This window comes from Procambarus clarkii, chromosome 78 (assembly GCF_040958095.1).
Source record: "Procambarus clarkii isolate CNS0578487 chromosome 78, FALCON_Pclarkii_2.0, whole genome shotgun sequence".
NCBI classification, from domain to species: domain Eukaryota; kingdom Metazoa; phylum Arthropoda; class Malacostraca; order Decapoda; family Cambaridae; genus Procambarus; species Procambarus clarkii.
In genome coordinates, this window is record NC_091227.1 from 4,608,401 (window position 1) to 4,617,364 (window position 8,964).

An 8,964-nucleotide genomic window follows, 5' to 3' on the forward strand; every position below is an offset into this window, starting at 1 on the left:
AGATATTAGAAAGAACTTTTTTAGTGTCAGAGTGGGTGACAAATGGAATGCATTAGGAAGCAATGTGGTGGAGGCTGATTCCATACACAGTTTTAATTGTAGATATGATAGAGCCCAGTAGGCTCATTAACCTGTACACCTGTTGATTGACGGTTGAGAGGCGGGACCAAAGAGCCAGACCTCAACCCCCGCAAGCACAACTAGGTGAGTACACACACACACACACACGTGGAAATTCATTTTCTATGAGGAAAGAGAGGGAAGGAAGAGGTGGTGGTGGTGTAGCTCTGCTGGTAAGAAAAGGCTGGCATTTTGAGGAGATGGTTATTCAGTGCTGTGAAGGTTTCAGTGACTACATAGCAGGTACTGTAACAACTGGAGGGCAAAAAAATTAAAGTTGTAGTCATATATAATCCACCACCAAATGACAGAAGACCCAGACAGGAATATGATAGAAACAACATGACCATCATTAATATAATAGAGAGAGCAGCTTCTGTTGCTAGCAGTAATGGATCTGGACTACTAATCATGAGTGACTTCAAACATGGGAAGATAGATTGGGAGAACAGAGACCCGCATGGACGACCAGAAACATGGAGAGCTAAGCTGCTGGACGTGGCGACAAGAAACTTTCTAAGCCAGCACCTCAAGGAACCAACAAGAATGTGAGGAGAAGATGAACCAGCAATGCTTGATTTGATATTTACCCTAAATGAGTGGGATATATGGGAAGTTAAGATGAAAGCACCCTTGGGAATGAGTGATCACAGTGTATTGAACTGTGAGTATCTGGTAGAGCTAGGAATTATCTCCCCCCAAAAAGAACTAGGAAACAAAAGGCTGGCATACCGAAAGGGGAATTATGAGGAGATGAGAAGTTTCCTAAGGGAAATACCTTGGGACACAAACCTCAGAGATAAGTCTGTACAAGATATGATGGACTATGTCACCCAAAAGTGTTAGGAGGCAGTAAACAGGTTCATCGCGGCCCAAAGGGAAAAATCCGAGAAGCAACAAAAGAACCCATGGCATAATAGGGCATGTATGGAAGCAAAGAAACTGAACAAACGGGCGTGGAGGAACTTCCGGAATAACAGAACACCAGAAAGCAGAGAAAGATACCAGAGAACCAGGAATGAGTATGTCAGGGTGAGAAGAGAAGCAGAGAAAAGTTATGAAAATGATATAGCAAACAAAGCCAAGACCGATCCAAAGCTACTCCACAGTCACATCAGAAGGAAAACAACAGTGAAAGAACAGGTTTTGAAACTTAGAACAGGCGAGGACAGGTATACAGAGAATGACAAAGAGGTCTGTGAAGAACTCAACAAGAGGTTCCAGGAGGTCTTCACAATAGAACAAGGTGAGGTCACTGTGCTAGGAGAAACGGAGGTAAACCAGGCGGCCTTGGAAGAGTTCGAAATTACGAGAGAGGAGGTCAAGAGACACCTGCTGGACCTGGATGTTAGAATGGCTGTTGGTCCAGACGGGATCTCGCCATGGGTACTGAAAGAGTGTACAGAGGAACTTTGCTTGCCAGTCTCCATAGTGTATAGTAAGTCACTGGAGACAGGAGACCTACCAGAAATATGGAAGACGGCTAACGTGGTCCCAATGTACAAAAAGGACGACAGGCAAGAGGCACTGAAATACAGGCCAGTGTCCTTGACTTGTATACCATGCAAGGTGATGGAGAAGATCGTGAGAAAAAACCTGGTAACACATCTGGAGAGAAAGGACTTCGTGACAAATCGCCAACATGGATTCAGGGAGGATAAATCTTGCCTGACTGGCTTAATAGAATTCTACGACCAGGTGACAAAGATTAAGCAAGAAAGAGAAGGCTGGGCGGACTGCATTTTCTTGGATTGTCGGAAAGCCTTTGACACAGTACCGCATTAGAGGCTGGAACATAAGCTGGAGAGACAGGCAGGTGTAGCTGGTAAGGTGCTCCAGTGGATAAGGGAGTACCTGAGCAATAGGAAGCAGAGTGTTACGGTGAAGGGTGAGACCTAAGATTGGCGTGAAGTCACCAGTGGAGTACCACAGGGCTCTGTACTCGGTCCTATCTTGTTTTTGATATATGTAAATGATCTCCCGGAGGGTATAGATTCCTTTCTCTCAATGTTTGCGGACGATGCCAAAATTATGAGAAGGATTAAGACAGTGGAGGACTGTTTGAGGCTTCAAGAAGACCTAGACAAGCTGAAGGAATGGTCAAGCAAATGGTTGTTAGTGTTTAATCAAAGCAAATGTAATGAAATGAAGATAGGTGTAGGAAGTAGGAGGCCAGATACAAGGTACCATCTGGGAGATTAAATACTTCAAGAGTCAGAGAAAGAAAAAGACTTGGGGGTTGACATCACACCAGACCTGTCTCCTGTAGCCCATATCAAGAGGATAACATCAGTAGCATATGCCAGGCTGGCTAACATAAGAACGGCATTCAGAAACTTGTGTAAGGAATCATTCAGAACTTTTGTATACTACATATGTTAGGCCAATCTTGGAGTATGCAGCCTCAGCATGGAGTCCATATCTAGTCAAGGATAAGACTAAATTGGAAAAGGTTCAAAGGTTTGCCACCAAACTAGTACCCGAGCTAAGAGGTATGAGCTACGAAGAGAGACTACGGGAATTAAACCTCACTTCGCTGGAAGACAGAAGAGTTAGGAAAGGGACATGATCACCTCATTCAAGATCTCAAGGGAATTGATAGGGTAGATAAAGACAGTCTATTTAACACAAGGGGCACATGCACTAGGGGACATATGTGGAAACTGAGTGCCCAAATGAGCCAGAGATGTTAGAAAGAACGTTTTTAGTGTCAGAGTGGTTGACAAATGGAATACATTAGGCAGTGATGTGGTGGAGGCTGACTCCATACACAGTTTCAAGTGTAGATATGATAGAGCCCAGTAGGCTCAGGAATCTGTACACCTGTTGATTGACGGTTGAGAGGCGGGACCAAAGAGCTAAAGCTCCACCCCCGCAAGCACAACTAGGTGAGTACTCACACACACACACTAATAATAATCCTTTTGCTTACTGTCTTCTAACAGGCTTTTCTCTCTCTTGTCAGTATTGTGAAGGAGAGGAGGAAGTGGCCACGCTGACGAAGGAGCTGCTGGAGCTGGAGGAGGACATGAGCTATGCTGTGCTGGACGACGACGGTGACCAACAAACACAACACCACTCGGCTGAGCGTGACTCTGACAAGGAGGGACCCACACATGTAGTGACCTCCACAGCAATATGCCTGCAGGACCTGGGACTCATGGCCGCTTACCTTGGTCTACATGCTGGCCGCGTACCTCCCCGGTACCGCCACCCGTTCACCCAGAGCAGCATCTACTCCTCCGTGGACAGTGTAGCCAGAGCCCAGGCTGCAGCATACGCCATGTGGGGCGTCCATGTTGGTGACATACGCCGTCGCCCTGGGCGCCTCAGTCAACTGTCTCACCACCGTCGACAAGGAACACCTTCCATGTGGCGCCGCACAGTGTCTGACTACTTCCGCCACCTGGCCACACCCTCACCTCTCCCAGAACATCACTTGGTGGGCTCCTGTCCACACCTGTCTCACCCTCCTGTCTTGGCCCACAACCCCTTGGCTTATCCTCTCCGGTATGCTGTGTCTCTGCCAGCAGCACTTGACACCATGCCCTCTCACTCAGAGGACCGGGCACTTGACACCATGCCCTCTCACTCAGAGGACCGGGCACTTGACACCCTGCCCTCTCACTCAGAGGACCGGGCACTTGACACCATTCCCTCTCACTCAGAGTACCTGGCACTTGACACCATGTCCTCTGACTCACAGTAGCTGGCACTTGACACCATATCCCCTGACTCACAGTAGCTGGCACTTGACACCATATCCCCTGACTCACAGTAGCTGGCACTTGACACCATATCCCCTGACTCACAGTAGCTGGCACTTGACACCATATCCCCTGACTCACAGTAGCTGGCACTTAACACCATATCCCCTTGACCGACAGTAGCTGGCACTTGACACCATATCCCCTGACTCACTGTAGCTGGCACTTGACACCATATCCCCTGACTCACAGTAGCTGGCACTTGACACCATATACCCTGACTCACAGGAGCTGGCACTTGACACCATATCCCCTGACTCACAGTAGCTGGTACTTGACACCATATCCCTGACTCACAGTAGCTGGCACTTGACACCATATCCCCTGACTCTCAGTAGCTGGTACTTGACACCATATCCCCTGACTCACAGTTGCTGGCACTTGACACCATATCCCCTTGACTCACAGTAGCTGGCACTTGACACCATATCCCCTGACTCACAGTAGCTGGAACTTGACACCATATCCACTGACTCACAGTAGCTGGCACTTGACACCATATCCCCTGACTCACAGTAGCTGGCACTTGACACCATATCCCCTGACTCACAGTAGCTGGCACTTGTCACCATATCCCCTGACTCACAGTAGCTGGCACTTGACACCATATCCCCTGACTCACAGTAGCTGGCACTTGTCACCATATCCCCTGACTCACAGTGGCTGGCACTTGACACTTGAAGTTAATTTTTGACCATTTTGGAAATCTTTTGACACAAAATTGAATATTTTTTTCCTCCCTTCCTATTTATGCTATAATGCTGAGAGATGAGCAAGTTGAACCAAATTTTATATAAAACTAGTCAAAAACGTTTGATTGAAATCGAATCATTTTTCATTTATCATATTTTTCCGTAATATGCCCCCCCCCCCCGTCCCCACTAGTGTGCTTGTGTATAACTATTCCTGTACCAAGTCTTAACACTGGCGTGCTTGTGTATAACTATTCCTGTACCAAGTCTTAACACTGGTGTGCTTGTGTATAACTATACCTGTACCAAGTCTTAACACTGGTGTGCTTTTGTATAACTATACCTGTACCAAGTCTTAACACTGGTGTGCTTGTGTATAACTATTCCTGTACCAGTCTTAACACTGGTGTTCTAGTGTATAAGTATTCCTGTACCAAGTCTTATCACGGGTGTGCTTGTGTATAACTATTCCTGTACCAGTCTTAACACTAGTGTTAACACTAGTGTTAAGACTGGTACCTATTCTGGTACTGGACCTATTCGTACAAGTGAAGGTTCATACACGGAGGATGACAAAGAAATTAGTGAAATCCTAAAAAAGCAGTATGAGGACATGTTTAGCACTCCAATAAACAACATGAAGGTGGAAGATCCAGACAATTTCTTTATGCGGGATATTCAAACTCCTGTAAATATAACTGATATAAACACGAGCGCACTAAATTTTGAAAAAGAAATTGAAAACATGCTCATGCACTCGGCCCCAGGTCCAGACTCATGGAATTCAATATTTATAAAGAAATGCAAAGTGCCGGTAGCACAGGCACTCAGTATAGTGTGGAGGAAGAGCTTGGACACGGGGGAGATACCAGATGCACTTAAAGTAGCAGACATAGCCCCTCTACACAAGGGAGGGAGCAAAGCATTGGCAAAAAATTATAGACCAGTTGCACTAACATCGCACATCATAAAAGTATTTGAGAGAGTGATTAGGAGTCAGGTCACCAATTTCATGGAGACCAATGACCTTCACAACCCAGGCCAACATGGATTTCGAGCGGGAAGATCGTGCCTCTCACAGCTACTTGAGCACTACGACAAAGTCACTGAGGCATTAGAAGAGAAACAGAATGCTGATGTGATATACACGGACTTCGCAAAGGCTTTCGGTAAATGTGACCATGGCGTGATAGCACGCAAAATGAAGTCAATGGGAATAACCGGTAAAGTAGGACGCTGGATACTCAGTTTTCTGTCAAACAGGACTCAGCGAGTAACTGTCAACCATATAAAATCTAGTCCAAGTGCAGTGAAAGCTCTGTACCTCAGGGTACAGTCCTTGCACCGCTGCTTTTCCTTATTCTCATATCAGATATAGACAAAAATACAAGTCACAGCTTCGTATCATCCTTTGCAGATGACACAAAAATCAGTATGAAAATTACCTCGGCTGAGGACATTGAAAAACTTCAAGCTGATATTAATATAGTTTTCGACTGGGCATCAGAAAATAACATGATGTTTAACAGTGATAAATTTCAGGTACTCAGGTACGGTAAAAATGAGGACCTTAAACATAATACAGAGTACAAAACACAATCAAATGTACCCATAGTAGAAAAACAGCATGTAAAGGATTTGGTAATAATAATGTCTGACGACCTAACGTTTAAGGAGCATAACCAAGCAAATATTGCGACAGCCAGAAAAATGATAGGATGGATTACGAGAACTTTCAAATCCAGGGATCCCATCACAATGGTTGTACTCTTCAAGTCACTTGTGTTGTCCCGTCTTGAGTACTGCTCAGTACTCACTTCCCCCTTCAGAGCAGGAGAGATTGCTGAAATAGAGGGAATACAGAGAACATATACGGCACGCATAGACGCAATAAAGCCACTAAATTATTGGGATCGTCTCAAAGCCCTCCAAATGTACTCACTAGAAAGAAGACGAGAGAGATATCAAATAATATACACCTGGAAGATACTGGAGGGCCAAGTACCAAATCTACACAGTATAATAACAACGTACTGGAGTGAACGACATGGAAGAAAATGTAGAATAGAACCAGTGAAGAGCAGAGGTGCCATAGGCACAATCAGAGAACACTGTATAAACATCAGAGGTCCGCGGTTGTTCAACGTCCTCCCAGCAAGCATAAGAAATATTGCCGGAACAAGCGTGGACATTTTCAAGAGGAAACTAGATTTATTCCTCCAAGGAGTGCCGGACCAACCGGGCTGTGGTGGGTATGTGGGCCTGCGGGCCGCTCCAAGCAACAGCCTGGTGGACCAAACTCTCACAAGTCAAGCCTGGCCTCGGGCCGGGCTTGGGGAGTAGAAGAACTCCCAGAACACCATCAACCAGGTAAGTGTGCTTGTGTATAACTATTCCTGTACCAGTCTTAACACTGGTGTGCTTGTGTATAACTATTCCTGTACCAGTCTTAACACTGGTGTGCTTGTGTATAACTATTCCTGTACCAGTCTTAACACTAGTGTGCTTGTGTATAACTATTCCTGTACCAGTCTTAACACTGGTGTGCTTGTGTATAACTATTCCTGTACCAGTCTTAACACTGGTGTGCTTGTGTATAACTATTCCTGTACCAGTCTTAACACTGGTGTGCTTGTGTATAACTATTCCTGTACCAGTCTTAACACTGGTGTGCTTGTGTATAACTATTCCTGTACCAGTCTTAACACTGGTGTGCTTGTGTATAACTATTCCTGTACCAGTCTTAGCACTGGTGTGCTTGTGTATACCTATTCCTGTACCAGTCTTAACACTGGTGTGCTTGTGTATAACTATTCCTGTACCAGTCTTAACACTGGTGTGCTTGTGTATAACTATACCTTACCAGTCTTAACACTGGTGTGCTTGTGTATAACTATTCCTGTACCAAGTCTTATCACGGGTGTGCTTGTGTATAACTATTCCTGTACCAAGTCTTAACCCTGGTGTGCTTGTGTATAACTATTCCTGTACCAAGTCTTATCACGGGTGTGCTTGTGTATAACTATTCCTGTACCAAGTCTTATCACGGGTGTGCTTGTGTATAACTATTCCTGTACCAAGTCTTAACACTGGTGTGCTTGTGTATAACTATTCCTGTACCAGTCTTAACACTGGTGTGCTTGTGTATAACTGTTCCTGTACCAGTCTTAAGACTAGTGTGCTTGTGTATAACTATTCCTGTACCAGTCTTAAGACTAGTGTGCTTGTGTATAACTATTCCTGTACCAGTCTTAACACTGGTGTGCTTGTGTATAATTATTCCTGTACCAAGTCTTAACCCTGGTGTGCTTGTGTATAACTATTCCTGTACCAAGTCTTAACACTGGTGTTCTAGTGTATAACTATTCCTGTCCCAAGTCTTATCACGGGTGTGCTTGTGTATAACTATACCTGTACCAGTCTTATCACTGGTGTGCTCGTGTATATCTATTCATGTACCAAGTCTTAACCCTGGTGTGCTTGTGTATAACTATTCCTGTACCAAGTCTTAACACTAGTGTGCTTGTGTTTAACTATACCTGTACCAAGTCTTAACACTGGTGTGCTTGTGTATAACTATTCCTGTACCAGTCTTAACACTTGGAAGGTTCTTTATTGGTATATATGGACTTTGACTTAGCACTACAGTGCTTTTAATTTAATATAATAAATGGTTTACTTAAAGTAATTTTTCACTGTAGCTTGAGTGTCATAATTAGCATATTTATAACTTAAATAATATTTTGTGTTTGTATGTCTTGATATTAGCATGATTAGGTTGTTCCCTTGTGATTACTAAGATGCAACTTAACTTGTACTTGTGAGTAACTATTCTGTTTTAACATTACCGTGAATGAATTCCCATGATCTTGTAACATAATATGTACTGTTCTCAGTATTGTAAATTGGTTAAAAGAAAGAGCTGTATGGTCTATCCTTATTTGAAAAGTCATTACTTGTTGACGAGTAATGTAAATATTGTCATCTTAGCTCTCTACTTGTTGAGCTGTGTGGTCATGGTTAGTTGGCCTCAGATGGCCCTGGTTGTTAAGCTGTGTGTTTATGGTTAGCTGGTCTCAGCTAACCATGATTGTTGAGCTGTGTTCATGGTTAGCTGGCCTCAGCTAAACATGATTGTTGAGCTGTGTTCATGGTTAGTTGGCCTCAGTTAACCATGGTTGTTGAGCTGTGTGTCCGAGGTTAGTTGGCCTCAGCTAGTCCTGGTTGATCAGGTGAGTGATCATGGTCAACCCATCCTCCTGTTTAGATAGTAGTGGTTGTAGCTATGTGCGCAATAGTACAAATATTGACGTACTAAGCAATTGGACAGTAGAATTTGGTACTATTCACTCTATATATTCCGAAAAAAATGACGCTGAAAAACA